The sequence below is a fragment of the Euprymna scolopes genome, chromosome 24, assembly GCF_053919585.1.
Source record: "Euprymna scolopes isolate OS-2025 chromosome 24, ASM5391958v1, whole genome shotgun sequence".
In the NCBI taxonomy this organism is placed as follows: Eukaryota; Metazoa; Mollusca; class Cephalopoda; order Sepiida; family Sepiolidae; genus Euprymna; species Euprymna scolopes.
The window spans coordinates 92,306,295-92,330,067 of record NC_136505.1 but is presented as its reverse complement, the minus strand read 5'-3'; the positions used below and the strand labels follow the sequence as shown (position 1 = coordinate 92,330,067).

At 30.2% G+C, this 23,773-nt stretch overlaps 1 protein-coding gene across 1 annotated transcript in view; it reads left to right on the top strand.

The window, feature by feature from the left end:
- LOC145246850 (uncharacterized) overlaps positions 1-23,773 on the top strand; it is a 372,378-nt gene that overhangs the window by 61,922 nt on the left and 286,683 nt on the right. The gene's annotated exons all lie outside the window — the stretch shown is intronic.

The following is a 23,773-nucleotide window of genomic DNA, read 5'->3' as shown; positions in this document are numbered from 1 at the left end:
CAAGTATAAATCATGTAGAATATCTGCATGAATATAATTACACGTAATAGTTAACTAAAGATGATCATCCTATAAGAAAATCAAAAAAACCTAATAAGGAATTAATTAAAATGAATGTTTAAAAGAATATGCAGATTAGATAGATTTTTTGCAGATGAATACAATTCCACAACCCATATAAAACAAAATGGTATTTTCTTTTTATTTAAATAGAAAAAAAACGGTTTTTAATATGAATATCAATACACAAAGAAAAACATATTTATAGGAGTATTTAATAATTATTATAGTAAAAAAAATAATAATTATGACAGCCCCTTTAAGAAATTCGTTTCTTCTCGTTGAGCACTTTCAGTTGAATTAAAAGTCGGTCAATTTAGCTCTTATGCGTAGATCATCGTATAACGATTTGATCACTGTCTGTCTGACGTAATGAACATTTAAATTAAAAATGTTTAAAATTCAACGCTATTTCACACGGTTAATGGTAGCCGAATGGATACGGCCTCCGCTAATCGAGCCAGAGATGTCGCGGGGTTCGAATCGTTCGACTGGTAGTAATCGTGACACCCTGCACTGAAGAATCCCGAAAGGATGAAACACTAGTGTCTGTAGGTATTTAATTATTATAGTAAAAAAAAATAATTATATATATATATAAAGGAATTCCTATTATATATATATATATATATATATATATATATATATATATATATATATATATCATGTTATAGGAAACCGACTGTTTAGTATTCCCTGTTGAGATTGGAATACAAAATCTAAACTTTTACGGTTTATAAAGACCAGACATAAGCAGAATTTGTTGTTGTTTTTTTTTTGTTTTGTTTTGTTTTTGTTTTTTTGTTTTTTCAATAAAAAATATATTTATCTATTTAAATTAAATTCAAATTATTGATTTGTAACAGAATTTTCGTCAAGAAAATCCAGTTTTTTTTTTTTGTTTTGTTTTTATTGGGTTCTTTTTTTTTCTTTCTTTTTTCTTTTACGTTTAATTGTGATGGTAATGCTTGGCACGGCTTTCAGGTGTTAGTGAAGAAGTGCCATGTTTAAATGTCGGATAAAGTGTGAAGCGCCGGTCGAGCGGGTATGTGACTAATAATAGAAAATCAGCTGTTTTGATATTGGAATACACATTTCAATATTTAATGGTTTAACAAGAAACTTGTAGAATTTGTTTTCTTGTTCTTGTTGTTGTTGTTGCTGTTTTTTTGTTTGTTTTTTGTTTTTTTTAATATATAAATATGCTTATTCAAATTCAAAAGGAAAACACCTGGATTTTCCTGACGATGATCAAGTCATCCATACACAGTACTGTTTCGTTGTATCACAACTCATCAGCGTGGCTTGATAAGCACATTTCCCCAGCGGTAGATTTGACCTACAACCATCGTGTTGACAGTCTGCAGCTCTACCCACAAGGCTACAAATCGATGCTCACAAATGTCCCCCATCAAGTGTCAATTAAAGAAACACGTGTCCCTCGCTTAACAGTGCTCAAACTGCTAGTTTGCGTACAAACAAACCGAAAGTAAACCTCGCTTAATAGCCAAACGAAGCATCGGGTGAAAGTACATTTGCGACAGTGCTCAACCCAAAGAGGTGAGGGGCATTAGTAGTCATCCACATGCAGTATATACAAGTGTTGGAACGATTATTCGGAATCGGAATCGGAAATCAGAAAATTGAAACTTTTAGGGTATCGGAATCGGTATCGTAATCGACAAAATCGGTGCCCATTTTCCGATGCCGAAAACGATTTTTTAATTGTGTTCTGCATTTGATTTTGTTTAAAGCAAAATAGTCTACTGCTGGTAGTAATGATTAAAAATTTATCGATTTAAAGCTAATATTAAAACTAGAATCTATAGATTATCCCCGACGATTGTATTTTTACACTTGAGAAAATATATGTACATTTAACATGTATTTTTTATTATTATTTATTATTATTTTTATTTTATTTATTATTACTCTGTGTGTGTGTGTGTGTGTGTGTGTGTGTGTGTGTGTGTGTGTGTGTGTGTGTATGTGTGTGTGTGTGTGTGTGTGGCAATCAGGAATAACAACTCCATTGTTAAATATTTAGAGATTTATAGAGAATCGGAATCGGTATCGATAATTGTATCGGGGTTTGGAATCTAGTCCGGAATCGGTAATTGCATCGGATTCGGGAAAATATTGGAATCGTCCCATCACTAATATATATATATATATATATATATATATATATATATATATATATATATATACACACACACACACACACACATATATATACAGTAATTTATGATAATATATATGGCAATTAAGCTACAGAGTGACATAAGCCTGACGAATTCTCACGAGGATGAGATGTTGAATATTCTGCGTTGCTTAATTGTCATATAAATTTTCATAAATCGCTACCTAGCTCCACTTACGTATTGAGCACTGTAGGAGTAAATATTGAAAATTTGCACATAAAATTATATCTTATATATAAATGAAAAAACAATAATATATAAATAATATATATATATATATATGTATATATATATATATAGTCATATATATATGTATGTATGTGTATACATAAATATATATGTATATGTATATACATGCATAAATATATACATATATATATGTATATACATACATATATATATGCATGTATATATACGTATCTATATATATACCTTATTACGAGAACATATATATGTGTGTGTGTATATATGTATATTTATATATATATATATATATATATCATATTGAAGAACTATGAATAAGCGAAACAATCTGTCAGTGTGTGTGTGTGTGTGTGTGTGTGTGTGTGTGTGTGTGTGTGTGTGTGTGTGTGTGTGTGTGTGTGTGTGTGTGTGTGTGTAAAAGCGTACCCCACAACGAGTGGAGTGGACTAAATAGTATATTTGATTCAAATGAGTTAATCTATTTATCTATTCTTTTAAATGTTTTCTTTAGAGCGTATCTTCATAAAATCTATTAACGCTACGTGTTAAAAGAGACTGTGTAATGGCGGACGGATGAATCAGGTCAATACATGCACTGTTGATGACTGTCTGCGGTCTTATTTACTTGTGTTCCTTCCAGTGTACATTTAGACGAAGGGTCGGTTTATAATGTGCGTGGAATTCAGTTTCCCAGTAAGAGACAATGTCAGTTACGATAATTCTCCTCAACCTGGAAAAATTTCTCCTATTCAAGACATTTTGAAATATTTATTTGCACAAAATATAATAACCTGGTATCATTTAGATGAGGGTTGAATATTTTCATATACTTAGGCCCACTGTTGTCATTCTGAATGTTATTTGCATGACGTGTCGGTTGATATAACCACCTTCTTCGTGTGTATCGTGTCGAACTAAGGAATCTGCACGGAATTCATTTGATCCGCGTAGGTAGCATGCTCTTGTTTCGTCAGCCATTACTGGATAGAAGTCCTAAGTACAGTTTGAAACGACATTTTTACAGGGTAGAACGATTAGTTTGTCGCCCTAAAGAAAGCAACACTACAGCTTTATTTTAAAACTTTCATTGAAAAAAATCAATTCAGGAGGCTTAATTCTGTAGTAGAGTTTACATCTATTCCATGTAGCCGGCTTCAGCCTCAATCACCGCCTCGATACGGATCAGGAACTGAGAGCATGCCTTTTCCACAGGAGCTCGGTGAATACTCGGCGGATGGTGGCGATCAGGCTGGCTTTCGTGTTGTGGGAGGTCATGTTGGTGATGTTCTCGACGTATGACTAAACGAAGTAGTCCAACGGGTTGAAGTCGGGGAAGTATGTGGAGCAGTGAGAGAAGGTACAAAGTCGTAACACTCTTCTGAAGCCAAGCCTGGGTCTCTTTGGATTTATGGGCCGGCGCTGAGTTTTGCTGCTACACCCAGGGTCTGTGAACGGCCACCTGATTGCACCAGGGGATCACCACACTCTTCAGCACATCCAGGTACACTTTGGTGTTGACTTTCAAGCCAACTTCGAAGATGTGAGGTGGCATGATGTGGCCCTCACTTGAAACCACTCCAAAGACCATAATCATGGCCGGAAACTTTGTTTTCATCACCCTGGGCACGTCCCTGTTATTCGTGGCAATCCAGCGATGCATTTTGAAGCGGTGCTGGCAGTTGTCCCGTTGTGATAACTTGGATCAGTAGAAGATCATAAGTTGCACAGCGGCGCATCTTCGATCTCACTCGTTGAACATTATGTCACTTTCAGACATAATAGAAGGCTCCTATCGCTCTTGGGATTTGTACACAACTGACCAATTAGTAGATGGTCTGCAACAACAACAAAAAACCCAGTTTTCATCAAACGGAAATGGAATCATGTCGTCTTTTCTAGTGCGACAATTTTATTGTTCCACCCTGTAATTCACAATTGGGTTTTTGAATGTTGCCCTCACTACAGATTGGACCTTCAACCTCTAGAAAAGTTAAAATGGCACTCAAGATGAGAACAGTATTCAAACAATACGAATGCCAGTTAATGTTGGAAGATCAAAACATTGAGAATATGACGTAATAAGTAAGGAATGTGTGACGTAAGCGATACCGTAGTTTCCGTCATAAGCGTGCAGTACATGTCAATTTAAAAACGTTGTCGGAGTTTCACACTTGCAATGAATGGTGGTTTTCGACAGAGTTTAAATTAACGGTGAAACTTATCGATCCTTCGTCGATTGTCTTGGCGATTGTAGCAGCTGGTGTGTGTATGTGTGTGTGTTTGCGCGTGCGTATGTGCATTGTGCGTATATGTGTGTAAGTTTGTGTGTGTAGGTGTGTGCATGGGTGTGCGTGTGTTTAAGTATGTGTGCGTGCATGTAGATACATATACGCACACATACTTAAACACACGTGTGTGTGTAAGTGTATGTGTGTGTATGCCTGCATGTATGCGTATATGTGTGTGTAAGTTTGAGGGCGCACGTGTCTGTGTAGGTTTTGTGTGTGTGTGTGTGTGTGTGTGTGTGTAGATGTGTTTGAGTGCGTGTTTTTATCCTCAAGCATGTATTTAGGTGTGTGCGTGTGTGTGTGTGTGCGTGGATGTAAGCGTGTGTATGCACGCGCGTGTAGGTGTGAGTAAGTGTGTGTGTTTATATGTGTGTGTAAGTCTCTGTCTGTGTGTGCATGTAACTTCGTGTGTGTGCGTGCGTGCAGCTCAGCTCCGTGTGTGTGTGTGTGTGTGTGTGTGTGTGTGTGTGTGTGTGTGTGTGTGTGTGTGCACGCAGCTGTATGTGTGACATTGGAGGGTCGGGATGCCGAGAAAGAGTGTCTGAAAATACATTCTAGCTCTCCAAAAAAAAATAACCATGAAGAGACCTGTCAGAATATTCCTGGTACGGGTGCCTCAGGCGATCAGCATTGTACCAAGCCCTCATAAAGATAGGATATAGTGCATACGCACGCAGCTCCTTAAACTTAACCGGACCATATTCTAAAAAAAAAAGTTCGGCATAATTCAAAACAATTTTATTCAATTAAACGATGTTCAAACGTTACATTTGATGAATATTCGCAAAAATCAGATTTAGAAAAAGATACAATAAAATTTCATACTCAACAGCCGTTTGGAAAAATGTTATATTAATCGATTCAATTTTCTATTTATACGATACTAGCCTGGGTGCCAGGTATTGCCCGGTGTTTGGAGGTGTGTGTTGAGCAAAAAAAAAAAAAGTGGTAGTACGTAGGCAGGCAGGCCCGAATCCGTACCGCGAAGGAGGAAAAGAACGTGAAAAAAACAAATAAAAAACGTGACCTCTTTGCGTTGCGTCCATCGCCAAACCAGAACTGGGAAAAAAAAACGTAACGTCTTTGCTGGACGACCACTGCCAAACCGGAAGTGACGAAGGTTTAAGTTAAGGGTAGTCAATCAAAAAGAGGGGATGACTTTCGAAAATATCGGCGAAAAAACCGACCGCACCTTGTAGAAAAGTGCCCAATTGAGGGTGAAGGAATTTAATGTTTTTAGCCAATTTTTCAATATTTGTCATCCGATGGGTCGAGCTTCAAAATGATATCAATCTCGTGAAAATCCGTCGACGCTGTCGAACGTTTTAGGTAGACGTACATGCATAAATACATACATACATACATACATACATACATACATTTAAACAGACAGGTAAAATTTATATTATAGATATTTTTTTAAATTTAATTTATAACTTTATATAATCATTCCTTAATGCTGCAATATTTTAAGTTCTAAATTTATTATATTTTTACTAGAATATCTTGTCCTTTACTTTTCCATGTTTAAGCTTAACCATATTACTTTTCATGCTCGCATTTTTCTATTGTAATATATATATATATATATATATATATATATATATATATATATAGAGAGAGAGAGAGAGAGAGAGAGAGAGAGAGAGATAGTTTGTTTATTATAGAAATATTACGCGAGTTTCGTTAGATTTAGATCTACGAAATCAATCGATACAACCGTTATATGCATATATGTGTGTGTGTGTGTGTGTGTGTGTATCTGTATATATATATATATATATATATATATATATATATATATATATATATATATATATATATATATTATATTTCACTGGTTACCCTACCCTTGACAAATAGCAACCTCAAATTATATATATATATATATATGTTGCTATTTGTCAAGGGTAGGGACACCAGTGAAATATAACGAGGTTAATACAAGAGTGCTCAATACGGCAGTAGAGCAAGTTACATTTTCAATTTGTCTTACTGCTTATGTAAAGATAAATTGAAAATATATACGTGTATATATATATATATATATATATATATATATATATATATATATATATATATAGGTGTATCAGAATTTTTGTAGGAATTTTTGACACCCCTAACACGAAACTGCGAATAAAATATAAAAAAAACTCGTAATTTCTCTTTTAAAAGTGGGTTGTTTATTTTCTTTATGGAATATACTTCCAAAATAAACTATTAAAGTTTTTTAAAAGTAATAGAAATATTTTTTTTAATTTTTTTAAAAAACAGTAATGAATTTTACGAACTCAATATTTTTCAATTTTTAAACTTTAAAAATCTATCAAAATTTTTTTATTGATTCTATTTTTACGATATTTTCAGGAGGGTCAATGTGAAATTTTATGCTCTTTCCAACAAACCGAATATAATATTTTAGGCAAACATTTTTTTTTAATTCATGCCCATCCCATTTTCAAGTGTCTATTAAAAAGTAAATAATTAATTTACTCACCAAAGTTTTATATATCACAAATTGAAGAGAAAAGGTCAATAAATAATATATTCAAATTTAAAAAAAAAAAGTGTTTTTTAGAAATTTACCTGTAAAGTTCAAAGTTTAAAACCTTTTTTTTTAAACCACGTTGTTTGTTTTTTCTTTTGTTTCTTGTTTTTTAATGAAACCTTGGTCCTTGCTCCTTTAATTTAAAAAAAAAATTAGGGGTTGAATTACATTTATTGAGTAGTTATAAGCTTGGAAAGACAGGGGGTCGAGTAATTCACGCCTCCAGTTTTGAAATGTCTATTAAAAAGTAAATAATTAATTTACTCACCAAAGTGTTATATATCACAAATTGAAGAGAAAAGGTCAATAAATAATATATTCAAATTTAAAACAACAAAAAAGTAGTGTTTTTTAGAAATTTACCTGTAAAGTCCGAAGTTTAAAACCTTTTTTAAAAAAAACACGTTGTTTGTTTTTGTTTTGTTTTGTTTTTTTTTTTTTTTAATGAAACCTTGGTCCTTGCTCCTTTAATTGAAAAGAAAATTAGGGCTTGAATTACATTTTTCGAGGAGTTATAAGCTTGGAAAGACGGGGTGGAATTATTCACTATTTTTCACGAAATTTCTGACACACCTCTCTCTCTCTCTCTCTCTCTCTATATATATATATATATATATATATATATATATATATATATATATATATATATATGTGTGTTGTTTTCTGGGTCTGTATTGTTTTATACATTATACATTATTATTTATTCACATACTTCTTATATTAGGCTTCGTTGGATTCGAACGCCAGATTCAAGTCACCGTCGACTTCCATCGAACATCAAATTATTAATGCTGCGACGATTAATCGGAAGCGGAATCGGGAATCGAAGACTTCGGAACTTTCTGGAGTATCGAAATATGTATCAGAATGGGAAAAATGTGTGCCTTTTTCCGATGCCAAAAACGATTCTTTTTACTTGGGAGTGTTTTTTTTTATTTAATTTAATATTCGATTGCTTATATTAATGATTAAATAATCCAGAGTTATTGATTTAAAACGATCAGATTAATCCCAACATGTGTATTTTTATGTTTGCGAAAATATACGTAAATATTACATGGATTTTGCGGTAATACGTCCGCCGCCCCAAATTAAAAAAAAGAAAAAGAAAAACTCTATATTTAGAAACTTAAAATAATCAGAATCGACCATTGTATCGGAATTGGAATGGAGCTTAGAATCGGTAATTGTACCGGAATCGGCAATTTTAAACAGAATCAGTAATTTTATCCGAATCGGGAAATATATTTGAATCATCCCTTTCACTCCTAGTTATATAAGCATTTGAAATTGAAAGGAAATCCTCGTTTTTTGTTTTTTACGTTTTTTCTTTAATTATGTTTATTTTCTCTTCGTATATTATTTATTTATTCATTTATTTATTTACAATATCTGGAAGATGTTTAGTGTTTGTTAATACAAATTATCTTCATCGAAACTATAAAAATTAATTAAAACTCATTTAACTAAACTATAATAATTAATTAAAACTCATTTAACTTAACTATAATAATTAATTAAAACTCATTTAACTAAACTATAATAATTAATTAAAACTCGTTTAACTAAACTATAATAATTATTTAAAACTCGTTTAACTAAACTATAATAATTAATTAAAACTCATTTAACTACACTATAATAATTAATTAAAACTCATTTTACTAAACTATAAAAATTAATTAAAACTCATTTAACTAAACTATAATAATTAATTAAAACTCGTTTAACTAAACTATAATAATTAATAAAAACTCGTTTAACTAAACTATAATAATTAATTAAAACTCGTTTAACTAAACTATAATAATTAATTAAAACTCATTTAACTAAACTATAATAATTACAACTCATTAAACTAAACTATGATAATTAATTAAAACTCGTTTAACTAAACTATAAAAATTAATTAAACCTCATTTAACTAACCTATAATAATTAATTAAAACTCATTTAACTAAATTATAATAATTAATTAAAACTCGTTTAACTAAACTATAATAATTAATTAAAACTCGTTTAACTAAAATATAATAATTAATTAAAACTTATTTAACTAAACTATAATAATTAATTAAAACTCATTTAACTAAATACATGCGAATCTTCATATTATTTAACTACAATAAAGATAGCATCCATCATTAATAGGTAATCATGTTGTTGTCCTGGACCTTAATCGAAGCTTTCGACTAATTTGAAGTTATGTTCAAAGCGATTACGAAATAGTCGTAGAGTTCGATTAAATTCTGGGTAACAAATGAAAATGTTGCTCAAACATTCAATGAAAGATTGTTGCCATTTATCTATAACTTTCACTTCTACAGTCACTGCAATACCACATATACTCTATTGGGCCACGCTACTTAAAATGTTTTAAAATCAATTCATATATATATATATATATATATATATATATATATATATATATATATATATATATATATGAGCAAACAGTTAATAAAATATGTTAAAAAACACTTTGAAATGAGTTAAAAACATATTTAATCTGAAAAGGAAACACTAGATAAATGGATAGTCCTTAATCCGTGGAGTTTCGAAGAAATACTCTCCTTCTCATCAGAGGGTAGGAATTAGCAAAATGCGGGATCGGATTTTGCATGCAGAAGTATTTGATGAAACAACAAGTAAGTCAAAGATCTTACTTGAAAACAAAATAAGTTAAGCAGAGGGAATATTGTAAAGAAAAAGGTGATTACACATGAATGGATAGTCTGGTGGAAGATAAAAAATCCAGTGACGGTAAAATCCAAATGTAAAACTTAAAGAAAGTTAAAAGAATTTCCATTTGTACTAGTAAAATCCATAAAAACCCGTAAATGGAAGAAGATGGTCCATAATAATCCAAAGGCAGAAATCCATGGAATAATTCACAAAAATGTGTACAAGGAGAAAAATAATATTAATAAAAGAAAAATAAGATGTGCTTTTCACTCTACTTCCGAGACATAACTATAAATAAAAATATTATAAGCTCTATTTCCTATTTGGTTTTATCGAGCTTTTATATCTGGCTGAGATAATTTTATAAATATTAATTCTTTAATATTTATAATTTACTTTAATTTTACCATCTTGGATCATTTTGGTAAATTCAATTGTAATTTTAATTTTATATATATATATATATATATATATATATATATATATATATATATATATATATATATATATATATATATATGTATGTATATATATATATATATATATATATATGTATGTATATTTGTAGTCATCGACATACATGCCCGCAACTAACCTGTCCGAATGTCTATTTAAATAAGGATCCGTCCGCTACTTGTATAGTGCTTAAACGCTTGTTTGTACACAAACCGCGAGCTATATATATATATATATATATATATATATATATATATATATATATATATATATATATATATATATATGTGTGTGTGTGTGTGTGTGTGTGTGTGTGTGTGTGTGTGTGTGTGTGTGTGTGTGTGTGGAAGGGGAATGAGAGAGTCTTGGAATTGTTTCAACTTTTAAAATTATATGAAAAACAAACTTCTTCGTTGGAAAAAAAATCAGTGACAAATGATTATTACGCATTCAATTTTAAAGGTGAATGAAAAATCTCTTTCGTGGATAAATACATAATTTTGAGTAAAAACAAAGTAATATTTTGGGACGTTTAGTCTTTTAAATAATTATTGAAATATGCCATAATAATTTACGGTTTCTCTAGATTAACAGCAGCACGATTATATATATATATATATTCATATTTCATGATTTTCTTGGGGGTACAAAACTTTATTAAAGCAATCATGAAGGGAAGACGTATTCCTTCGGAATTCATTTTATATTAAAATAAACAAAAAAAAATAAATAAAAAAAGACCGAGGAGAAAAGGAAAATGGATAGCGACTAAAAAATAAAAGTAGGGAAATAGAAAAAAAAATCAAAACGAGTCAATTGACATGTTTCGCCCTCACTCATCAAAATTGGAATCGAGGGATTTATTTTTTAGTAATTTGTTTTCCTTAATGATAAAATCTAAAAAAGAGAGACGGGAGCAAGAGCAATCGTATGGGGATGAATTTATATATATATATATATATATATATATATATATATATATATATATATATGACGTATATACGTCATATATATATACATATATACATACATGCATACATATATATATATATATATATATATATATAAATTCATCCCCATACGATATATACGTCATATATATATATATATATATATATATATATATATGTATGTATGTATGTATATATGTATATATATATGACGTATATACGTTAAATATATATATGTATATATATATATATATATATATATATATATATATATATATATATATATATATATAACTTTATTATATCATCAGATCAATAAGGACAAATTAAGTGGGAAGTTTGATTATTTTTTAAAAATATATAATATTTTATATATAAGGTATATGTATAGTTATATATACTTAAAGTTATATTAACTTTCATCCATAATCTATTATTTATTATTATTGTTAACTCCTCTAAATAGTGTTACCCATTTTTTTATCTTGATAACTTTTGCTTTGCTAAAATTTTACTCTTTGATAACATAATTATAATACGCATACATTTATATATATATATATATATATATATATATATATATATATATATATATATATGTATATATATATGATAATATTTGCGTATTATATATATATATTATTGCGTATTATATATATATATATATATATATATGATAATATTTGCGTATTATATATATATATGATATTTGCGTATTATATATATATATATATATATATATATATGATTATATTTGCGTATTATATATATATATGATAATATTTGCGTATTATGTATATATATATATATATATATATATGATAATATTTGCGTATTATATATATATATATATATATATATATGATAATATTTGCGTATTATAAATATATATTGAATATATATATTAGAAATATACATATATACATATACATATAAATATATCTATATATATATATATACATATATATATGATAATATTTTCGTATTATATATATATATTAAATATATATACATATTAGAAGTATACATATATACATATACATAGATATAAATATATATATACATATATATATATACATCTCTTTCTCTCTCTCTCTCTCTCTCTCTCTCTCTATATATATATATATATATATATATATATATATATATATATATATATATATATATATATATATATATATATATATATATAATCCAAACATAACGAAATCAATATTAAATTTGATATTTATTCAGCAACAAAAATTACTCTAAAATTTATTCGTTTGTTGCCATGGTCATATTTTTCACGTTTCCTTAGCAACCCATTGTACCTGTGTTTTCTTTTTTTCTCCCCCGTTACTATAGAAACGAAATATTATTTTACGGATGTTTTCGTTTTTCGTTCTTTTGTTGTTTTTTTCTTCTACCTTATCTTTTATTTGTTTTAACGAACCATTTCAACAAAGTAAAATTTCAAAAAGAAAATGAGCATTTATTTTTTCTATTTATTTTATTTTTACTTTTTTGCAATAGCTAATAAAATAAAATTTTAAAAAGGGGGTGAAAAAATAAATATACAACAAAATAAATGTTACTAAACCTAAGCCAAGTAGCTTTCCATCTAGCTGAATATGTTGATGCCTCTTTGGACTTAGAACGAAAATTAAGTTATTGAATTTCAATTAAGAATGAGGTGTACTTTATTTTTATTTCGAAATTTGTAAAAAATTCAAGATAATAAAGCTGAAATGTAATTATTTATGTAAATAGTTTTCCAAGAAATTGCAAATTATGCTTAATTAATGAACAGAAGAAACAAGTAAGGTTACTGTAGTCTGTCTTTTTAAATTTCAACCAAAAATTATATCTGTCAATAGATCGTAAAATCGCGAAAGTACATGTTTTATGTAAAAAATATAGCAATATTTAAATAATTTCGACATGAAAATTTAATAGATAACATTTTTTTATATAACTTCAATTTTACGTCTTTAGATGTTCGTTAGAAAAGCACGAATATTTTTGTTAGTTTTAAACTTATTTTAAGGCGGTTATTGACTTTAAACCTAAGGTAGAGACGTTTGTTGATGTACACCGAAAAAATTACGGTTTTGTTATACCCATTTAATTTCTCGATAATCGCTCAAAAATCAACAATTAAGCAGGATCCTAATAGAAACACATCAAATAAATGTAACCAAATGTAATGTTCTAAAAGTATTTTGTTTAATTTTTAATTTTGGAGCGATTATCGAGGATCCAAATCGCTCTTAAAAAAACGCTATTTTCTTTCGTTCATTCAAACTCAATAGACTTGTAGCTACCTTTATTCCAACGTCAATAAACGCTTTAAAATAAATTAAAACAAAAATCTTATGCAGGTAGTAATTTATCTTGCTTATATATATATATATATATATATATATATATATATATATATATATATATATATATTATATATATATACAGATATATATATACAGATATATATATATATACAGATATATATACAGATATATATATATATTATATATATACAGATATATATATACAGATATATATATATATATATATATATATATATTATATATACAGATATATATATACAGATATATATATATATATATATTATATATATACAGATATATATATATATACAGATATATATATACAGATATATATATATTATATATATATACAGATATATATATACAGATATATATATATATATATATACAGATATATATATATATATATATACAGATATATATATACAGATATATATATATACATATATATATATATATATATATATATATATATATATATATATATATATATATATATATATATATATATATATATATATATATATATATATAAAACACCTTTTTTGTTTTGTTGACCATTCTAATGAATGGCCGAAAATTTTATTTTCAATTTTTAATATACTTCCTCCTGGCAATTATCTTTCCTTGTTTATTAACAATGTACTTTGTAAAGTGCAAAACATTTTTTTTCACTTAACTTTTACGTGTCCGAAGAATGGATTTTATACACACGCGTGCCCGCACGCACACACACACACGCGCGTGCGCATATACACACATATACACACATATATACACACTTCCCCAGGTTTAGCTTTGGAAAGCGAGCCCAACAGGATTAGCAAGCGTCGCTCTATGAAAAAGAAAAATGTCTCAAAAGCCTTGTCGGCGTTCCGATGTAAGGACGCCCTAGGCTTTTAGCAATAAACTGGCTGCCTTTTCAAAGAGAAAGTAAACCCTTGGAAGTTGGGTTTTCTAAAAATGAACAGAATCGTATCTCAGTCCGACAGCAGCAAAATCACTTTCGGGCTGAGTGTTGGGGACGTGGCAGCGAAGAGGATATATGGTATACGGAAACGTCATATGAAATTACTATGCTTTAGGGCAATGCTTTAAATAAATAGAAATTAAAATTGAAATTAAATTAACGCAACCAAAGTATCGTCTAATTAAAAAAAAATAAACGACCGTCATTTTAATTTTCGGAATAAAATCGATATTTTTAAACAATTTTATTCTTTAATTAACGTGTAAAAAATTTTTGTTTAAAAATAAAATAATTCTTTAGGCAAAGGTATTTTAAAGTTAATTCTTTTAAATTAAGAAACAATGAAACTGTATCATGATGAATTTCGATATGTCATGCACTAGTTAAAACGACAAACGAGTATATATATATATATATATATATATATATATATATATATATATATATATATATATATGACTACTTCATTTAATCACATAAATTAATATACGAAAGTATAAATTGATGCGTAAACTTTAAGTATTTGCTTCAACAGTGCTCAATACGTAGGTAGAGCTAGGTAGTACGTTTTAAAATATATACGGTGATTAAGCTACACAGAATATTCCGCGTTTCATCCACGCTAGGATTCATCAGAAGTTATAAGATATATACGGCAATTAAGCTACACAGAATATTCCGCATTTAATCCACGCCTGATGAATCCTAGCGTGGATGAAACGCGGAATATACTGTGTAGCTTAATCGCCATATATATTTTATAACTTACTACTATATATATATATATATATATATATATATATATATATATATATATATATATATATATATATATATATATGTGGAGAGAGGGAGAGAGAGAGAAAGAGAGAGAGAGAGAGAGAAAGAGAGAGAGAGAGAAATGGAGGGAGTGGGAAAAGGTGAAAGATTAATAATATCGTCCAGAAATATTTTACTTTATTTCTCGGTGGTTTTATTTGTAAATATTGAATAAATAAAAAGATATCGTTTCCGAAACGATCGTACATATTAATTTGATTTTGTTATGTTTTCCCCTGTGAAAACTTGATTAATAGTTTGACAATTATTAATCTTTCATCGTTTCTATTAATATCGTTCTAGGTAATTACACCTATTGAGTTTATCATATATTTGCAATACTTCGAGCACAGCACCTTTAAATATACCTATCTTAGGCTTGCTTTATTGGACTCTGGTCTATTACTTTCTGTATATATATATATATATATATATATATATATATACACACACACACAGGGTGTCCAAAAAGTCTGACTTAATTATGTAGCAAGACTTTGTGGGCACCGTGTAGATTATGTAACCAGACTTGTTCCTTGCTAATAGAGTCAGATGGTTTTGTGGCCAGGTTCGAATCTCCCAACCAGCTGTAATCCCTGCAGTGATAGATTCCTGAAAGGATGAAACATTAATGTCCATAGGTATTAAATATATATATATATATATATATATATATATATATATATATATATATATATATATATTAACAAATGATTAATAAAACATGTTAAAAGACATCTTGAAAAAGAGTTAAAAACATATTTAATTTTAAAAGGGAAGCACGAGATAAGTGGATAGTCCTTAATCCGCGGAGTTTCGAAGAAATACTCTCCTTCTCATCAGAGGGCAGGAATTAGCAAAATGCAGGATCGGATTTTGCATATAAAAGTATTTAATGAAACTACAAGTAAGTCACAGATCTTACTTGATTAAAAAAAAAAGGGTGAGGTAAGGGGAATAGGAGGTAAAAGAAAAATGATAAAAAGATTTCACATGAATGGATAGTCCGGTGAAGGGTAAAAAATCCAAGAATGGTAAAATCCAAACACGGTCGAATTTAAAAATTTCCAATCCAATGGAATATATATATACAGGGTACCCATAAAGTCTGGCTACATAATCTACACGGTGCCCACAAGGTCTGGCTACATAATGCAGTCAGACTTTGTGAACACCCTGTATATATATATATATATATATATATATATATATATATATATATATATGTGTGTGTGTGTGTGTGTGTGTGTGTGTGTGTGTGTGTGTGTGTGTGTGTAAATTAGTAATGGGACGATTCCAGTATATTTTCTGATTCCGATACAATTACCGATTCCGTACTTAATTCCCGATTCCGATACGATTACCGATGCCGATTCCGATTCTTTATAAATCTTTAAATATGCCACTATAAAATAGTTATTTTTTCTTGATTACCGTAAAAGCTCATTTTAAATATGCATATATTTTCTCACGCGTAAAAACACGTGAGTGTGTGTGGGGAGGGAGAATTAATCTATAAATTTTTGTTTTACTGGAAGTTTAAATCAATAAATATTTATTATTTTATTATTACTATCAGAAGTTGAAGATTTTTTTAAAACAAAATCAAACAAAAAGAAGATAATATGTAGATCAGGAAGTGATTTGAACCCAGGATGAACCCCTTGGGAACTCCAGCATTAATACTGTGGGCCTCATATTTCTGCCCATCAACCACTACTCTTATGAGCCTATCAGAGAGAAATGATTTAATGATTGAGAAAACATTTCCAGTAATACCGTAGCTGGAAATCTTGTGAAGTAGGCCCTTATACCATACCTTATCGAAGGCCTTCGATATGTCAAGAGCAATTGCCCTGGAAAGGAAGCCTTTGTCAAGAGATTCACTAATCCTATAAGATATAACCGTTAGCACATCTGCTGTAGATCTTGCGGAGCGGAAACCATATTGCATGTCACTAAGAAGGTTGTTTCTGTTGAGGTGGTTGACTACTTCTTTATTTAATATGGATTTCAAAACTTACTCATGACACATAGGAGACTTATTGGTCTGTACTGAGAGAGAGATGACTTTTCACCTAAATTCTTAAATACAGGGCATACTGACGAGGTTTTCCAGGGTGTTGGAAAGCACTTCTCCTTAAGCAACGCTTAAACAGTTTTGTAAGTATGGGGGCAAGTTCTGGTTGGAGCTTTTTCAGCACTATAACTGGAATGCCGTCAGGGCCAGTTGCTCTACTGGAATCAAGGTTCTTGATTAGCTTGGCTACCTCACGCACAGATATTTGTATGTTGCATAGCGTGTTGTCTGTTATAGGAGGAAATACGGGGAGATGATGGCCTTCGTCGCATAGGGTAGAATTAGCTGCAAAGTTCTTGGCAAATAGTTTGGCCTTGTCTGATGCTGACGAGATGACCTCAGGTCCATTGATGGTTGGAATAGAACGCACGCTTCTGTTCAGGATCTTGTTTGCTATTTGCCAAAACTGGTGGGAATCAAGCCGCTGCTCAGCTACTTTGGATTTAACGGGCTGAGCATATGGCTCCCTTGCATTTTTTATTACTCTTTTACAATGGTTGCTGGCAGTCCTGAAAGCAGCTTTAGTCTCAGTGCATCTATTACATTCGTAGCTATGGCAAAAGTGATTTCTGTGCGCAATGGCAGCAGCACATTATGGGGAGAACAATGGCTGGTTGTTAGGTTTTTGTTAGAATTTTTTGAATGGTATGAATCGGTCTACGCCTACAATTAACCATTCGGTCAGGTCTGATACTATAGAGGACACATCCTTTTTAACATGGAATGCTGAGGTAGATCAGATATGAATGTACGGAAGCTATCCCAGTCAGCCATAGAGTATCGATATACAGTACGGTGAAGAGGTACGTCTGAAACGTCCCAGCACTAATATATATATATATATATATATATATATATATGTGTGTGTGTGTGTGTGTGTGTGTGTGTGTGTGTGTATATATATATATATATATATATATATATATATAACTCCGAAACAGCTACATGGTAAGCAGCTGAGGATTCCCCTTTTCTGTTAACAAAATTTTATTTAAGGTTTTCTTTTTTCATCTTTATATAGTTACATTCTCTTTTATAATTGAAGACTTGGGAGAAATCGGCTTATACAAGTGCTAAGTCGATTTCTCTTTAACAATTTTAGTTAGTTTTTTTTTTTTCATCGTTATATAATTGAATTTTCTTTTGTAATTATAAGTGGTTATTCTACGATAGGTTAAATTTAGTTTTTTTGTTTTTTCCGGAAAATTAAACAGCATTCTTTATATTTTTTACATTTTTTTTATTTATATTTTTTTACATTTATTTACTTAAAGCTTCTTCTTCAAACTAACTCTCTCTCTCTCTCTCTCTCTCTCTCTCTCTCTCTCTCTCTCTCTCTCTCTCTCTCTCTATCTATCTATCTATCTCTCTCTCTCACTATATATATATATATATATATATATATATATATATATATATATATATATATATATGACTACAAATATATTTTAAGCCCCCCTATTTTGGTAGAGCACTGTCGTAAATAATTTCACCCGCTAATTAATTGGCTGAAGATGCGAAGCTCGTTGTTTGTTTGTTTACGAACAGGCGATTTGAGAACTATAAAAGTGGTAGCGGGTGTCTATTTCAATAGACATTCCGACGAGTTATTTACGGGCGTCAATTCCATGCTCACGTGGGAGAACTGCCGACTGTCAACACGACGGTTCTAGGTTCAATCCTTGGCTTGGGAGAGATGCTAGTCTAGCGGCACTGATGAGTTGTGATACAACGAAACAGGACTGTATGTCGATGACTACAAATATATATATATATATATATATGCTATATGCATATATATATATATATATATATATATATATATGCTATATGCATATATATATATATATATATATATATATATATATATGGATGCAGCACCTGGGAGTGCCAAACAGTCACCCATCTGGCACTGGCCAGGCTTATCGTTGCTTAACTTCGGTGCTCTGACGGGAACCGGTGTGTCAAACGTGATTATGCCACGCTATATATATGATGATTGCAAAGTACGTCCAAGGATGGAATACTGTGGCCATATCTGGGCAGGAGCTGCTAAAAACAGCCTATCCTGCCTTGACAGAGTACAAAATAGACTTCGTTGCTTAGTGGGGGATGCCCTTTTCTCTAACCTGCAACCTCTCTCCCACAGAAGAGACGTTGCGAGCCTATCCTTGTTTTATCGTTATTTCCATCGCAGGTGCTCGTCTGAACTCCAATCTCTGGTCCCCCCTCGCCAATCTTTCACGAAAAGCACCCGTCTAGCTGAATCCACTGTGAAAAATTTCCCCCACTCTATATCTGTGCCTAAATTAAAACGCGGATTCCATGAACAAAGCTTCTTTCTTAGAACTGCACGCCTGTGGAACTCTGTTCCGTCTGCCTGCTTCCCACCGGACTACAACTTGGATGTGTTCAAGTCCAACGTTAACAAATTCCTAATGAACCGCCCCCTTAAGTAAACACTTCATCAAATCTCCACACTAACGTAATGTACTTGCAATAGCCCTTATCCCTGAGTGGCTTCCGGGCCTTGATAAGTGGTGATCACTGTGTAAAATAAAACAAAAAAAAACGTCTTGTCAGACGAGTACCACTCCATCAGACACTTAAAGTCCACGAGCCCAAAAATGACTTCCATCGCTACAGGACCATTTTAATAGACAAATGCCTGAGGGAGTATCTATACACAGATGATGTAACAGAATCTTAGCTTTGTATGACAGCTAAGTCTCTCTCTCGGTTCAAAATGTTGAGATCCAGCAACAAGCAAGAGCAAGATAGCCAGCAACAAGTTAAACTGCAGACCAGCTTAATGCGGGTACTGGTCTTCCGCTTTATGTTTTTTTTTAAATCAGAGATTTGCTTCTGCTAGAAAGGTTACTTTCACCACGGCTTGCGGGAGCCCTCTCCACCCCAACACACATACACACACACAAATATACACGGTGCTAGTTGGTCATTGACCCAGAAAAAAGGTTCATTAACCTATATATATATATATATATATATATATATATATATATATATATATATATATATATATTCATATCCTTTTTCTACAAATACTCCTGCTACAGGACTTCTGATAAATGTATTATTTTCACTTTGACTTTCCATGTCTCACTTACTTTAGCAAATAGGGTGCATACCTTTATAACTATTTGCTAATATTTTCTCTCCTCTGATGAGATGGTAGACATCGAAACCCTATAGGTTAAGGAGATTAATTTTCTAAAGCATTCTTTGTCTTGCTTAATTGCAATTCTTTGATATGAAACTCAACAACTTCATTTCATTTCAATGAGAGTTTTTTTTTAAATTCATTGAATTACAATTTAATTTATTTGCTCTATCTTGCATATCGAGCAATTCCTGTTTAGATGGGATAACTTATAGAATATTACTGTCAGTAATATTTTTGTAAACCTACAATCTCACGTTTTCATAACAACTAATTGTTAAATAAAAACTATTCTGAAGAGTATATATATATATATATATATCTGTGTGTGTGTGTGTGTGTGTGTGTGTGTGTGTGTGTGTGTTCGTCAACGTTTTAGTCTTTATCGCGAGATTTTTGTTCCTTTTTATCTCTCTATTTCGTCGGAATACTATTTCTTTTATTCTCGCTATGTGTGTGTGTGTGTGTGTGTGTGTGTGTGTGTGTGTGTGTGTGTGTGTGTGTGTGTGTGTGTGTGTGTGTGCATGTGCGTATGTGTCTATGTGTGCGTGTGATAATTTAAGTAAGAAATTAATTATTTCTCTGTTTATATAAACGTGCTCAATAATAAATAGATGTTCAGCTGTATATTATGTGTATAAATTCTTTTTATCAATTTTATAAACTGCATATATCTTATCTTACGATAATTATATTGTATATATATATATATATATATATATATATATATATATACTAGACTACACGTGACCTGTTGAGTCAGTATATGTTATAGCTATCTATGGAATGGTGAGTATACAGAATTAATGTATAAAATTTCATGTGAATATACAGAATTAATGTATAAACGTGCAAACACTAAATGCACGCACGCGTGATAACAAACATGGCGACCAGTGAAAACAATACGGAATATATTGGATAATAAAGGTCTTAACATCGGTAAGATTAAAAATTGTCAAAGCAAAGTTAAAAATAAATTTCCCCTCACACACGTTTTGAAGTTTTTCTACGTATTTTTAAAATGTTTGGAACTTATAAGCCCCCATGTTTTGCCTCTTTTTGTTCTCTCTCCGTCATCAAACTTGAAAAAATGCTAAAGATAACATATCTCATTTACCGCTACGTAGTCAGGAAAAGTGATTCCCACTCTAAAATAAATTTTTATTATTTTTTTTTAATTCCTTATTTTCTATTATCTTTAATCGCCATTGAAACGTATTTGCAAAAAAAAATAGATTTTGATTTCTTTTGAGGAGGTAAACTGCGCTAGGTTAGGTCGTAAAAATACCAAATAATTATATATATATATATATATATATATATATATATAAATATATATATAAATACCAAATAATTATATATAATTATATATCTATATATGTGTGTGTGTGTGTGTGTGTGTGTGTGTGTGTGTGTGTGTGTGTGTGTGTGTGTGTGTAAATTGATCATGTAGTTTTTTGTTTTTTGTTTTTGTTTTTTTTTTGTTTTTTTACATTGGAAAAACATTTGTTTTGTCTTTTTGCTTGAAACCAGCTCGAGCTTGCAAAACAAAAATACAATCAAAATAATCCTATCAAAACTGTATATTACAGAATATATAAAAACATTAAGTAAGTAAGAAAACGATTCCAACTTGCAATGAAAAATATAAATATAATTCGTAAAAAGCAAAAAGCATTCGTAGTTTTCTTTTTATTTGCATATTTTAACGCGAAAACTTGTCGATTAAAAAAAAAAGCTTTCGTGGCTTTGCTTCTTTATGCATGCGCATTGTAAACCGGAACCGGATACACGGTTTTAATGCACAAACAAGACGATTTGAATTTTATAATATAATAGATTAGGCACCGCCAAAAATGGCCGCAAAATCAAGTTGTTGTTGTTTTTGAAAACTAAATTACATTTATTAAAATCCATTATTTCTGGGTAACTTTTTTTTTCCAGAAAGATAAAACCCTGAATTTTATCATATAGAAAACAGAATAATGTAAAACTTTTTCTACTATTTTTAATTAAATTTTAAATGTTAAATTTTCCCCAAAAGTTAACAATTGACATTTTTTGTCTTGCACAAAAAACGTACTTAAATATTTAAAAAAAAAAGGTTTTTGAAATAATTAATTTATTTATTTATTGTCTAACTAAGATTTAGGATGATTTTCTAAGAGAATATGCAAAAATATTATAATATAAGTACCTGAATTTCAAATAATTCCACTTATTCATATAGCTAACCAGATATTTCGCGTCCATGTAGAGTCGAGATCGACTCTGTTTACGTTTGCGGATTATAAGAAGAAAACTATGGAAGACCAAACAGGCCAAAAAAACTTATTTTTCAGTGACGAAAATTTCAATGTATTATTAAGCTGAGGCTGGCCAGTACCAGATGGGTGACCATTTGTATGAGTTTGGTTTTTAATGTGTATGTGTGTGGGGGCCAGACTCCCCAAAATGGGGGGGGGGCAATTTAAAGCAGAATAAAAAAAAATTATTTCAGCGCGTGTGGTCCACCGTAGTCGAAAGGCGGCAAACGTTTTCAAACGGGATCGAAAAAAATGATGCTATTTTTAACACAAAGGGCACAACATTTATCGAATTTTTTTTTTTTGTATCGATTATTCAAAGCATGCCCTGTTTAATAATGTTCATGCATTATTCGGCTCGCTAAAAAAAAATTGTTAATTTATTTATCAAAAATTTTAAAATGGCTTTTTTCGTATAAATATTAAAAAAAAAATTTTTTTGTTTTGCTTAACTTAAATTAATTATTTTACTTAACATATTCACCGAATTTCACACTTCAAAACTCAAAAGCGGGATAATTAAACACAATCGAAGTTCTGATATTCAGACGTCAAAATAAGGTATGCAAACAATTTTTTTTTTTTTTTTTAAATCTATAATTCTGTCCCTTACAACAACACAATATGTTTTGTTCAGTTTCAGATGATTATTTTAAGCATATTTGTTCCCACTTCAAAACAAGGGGGGG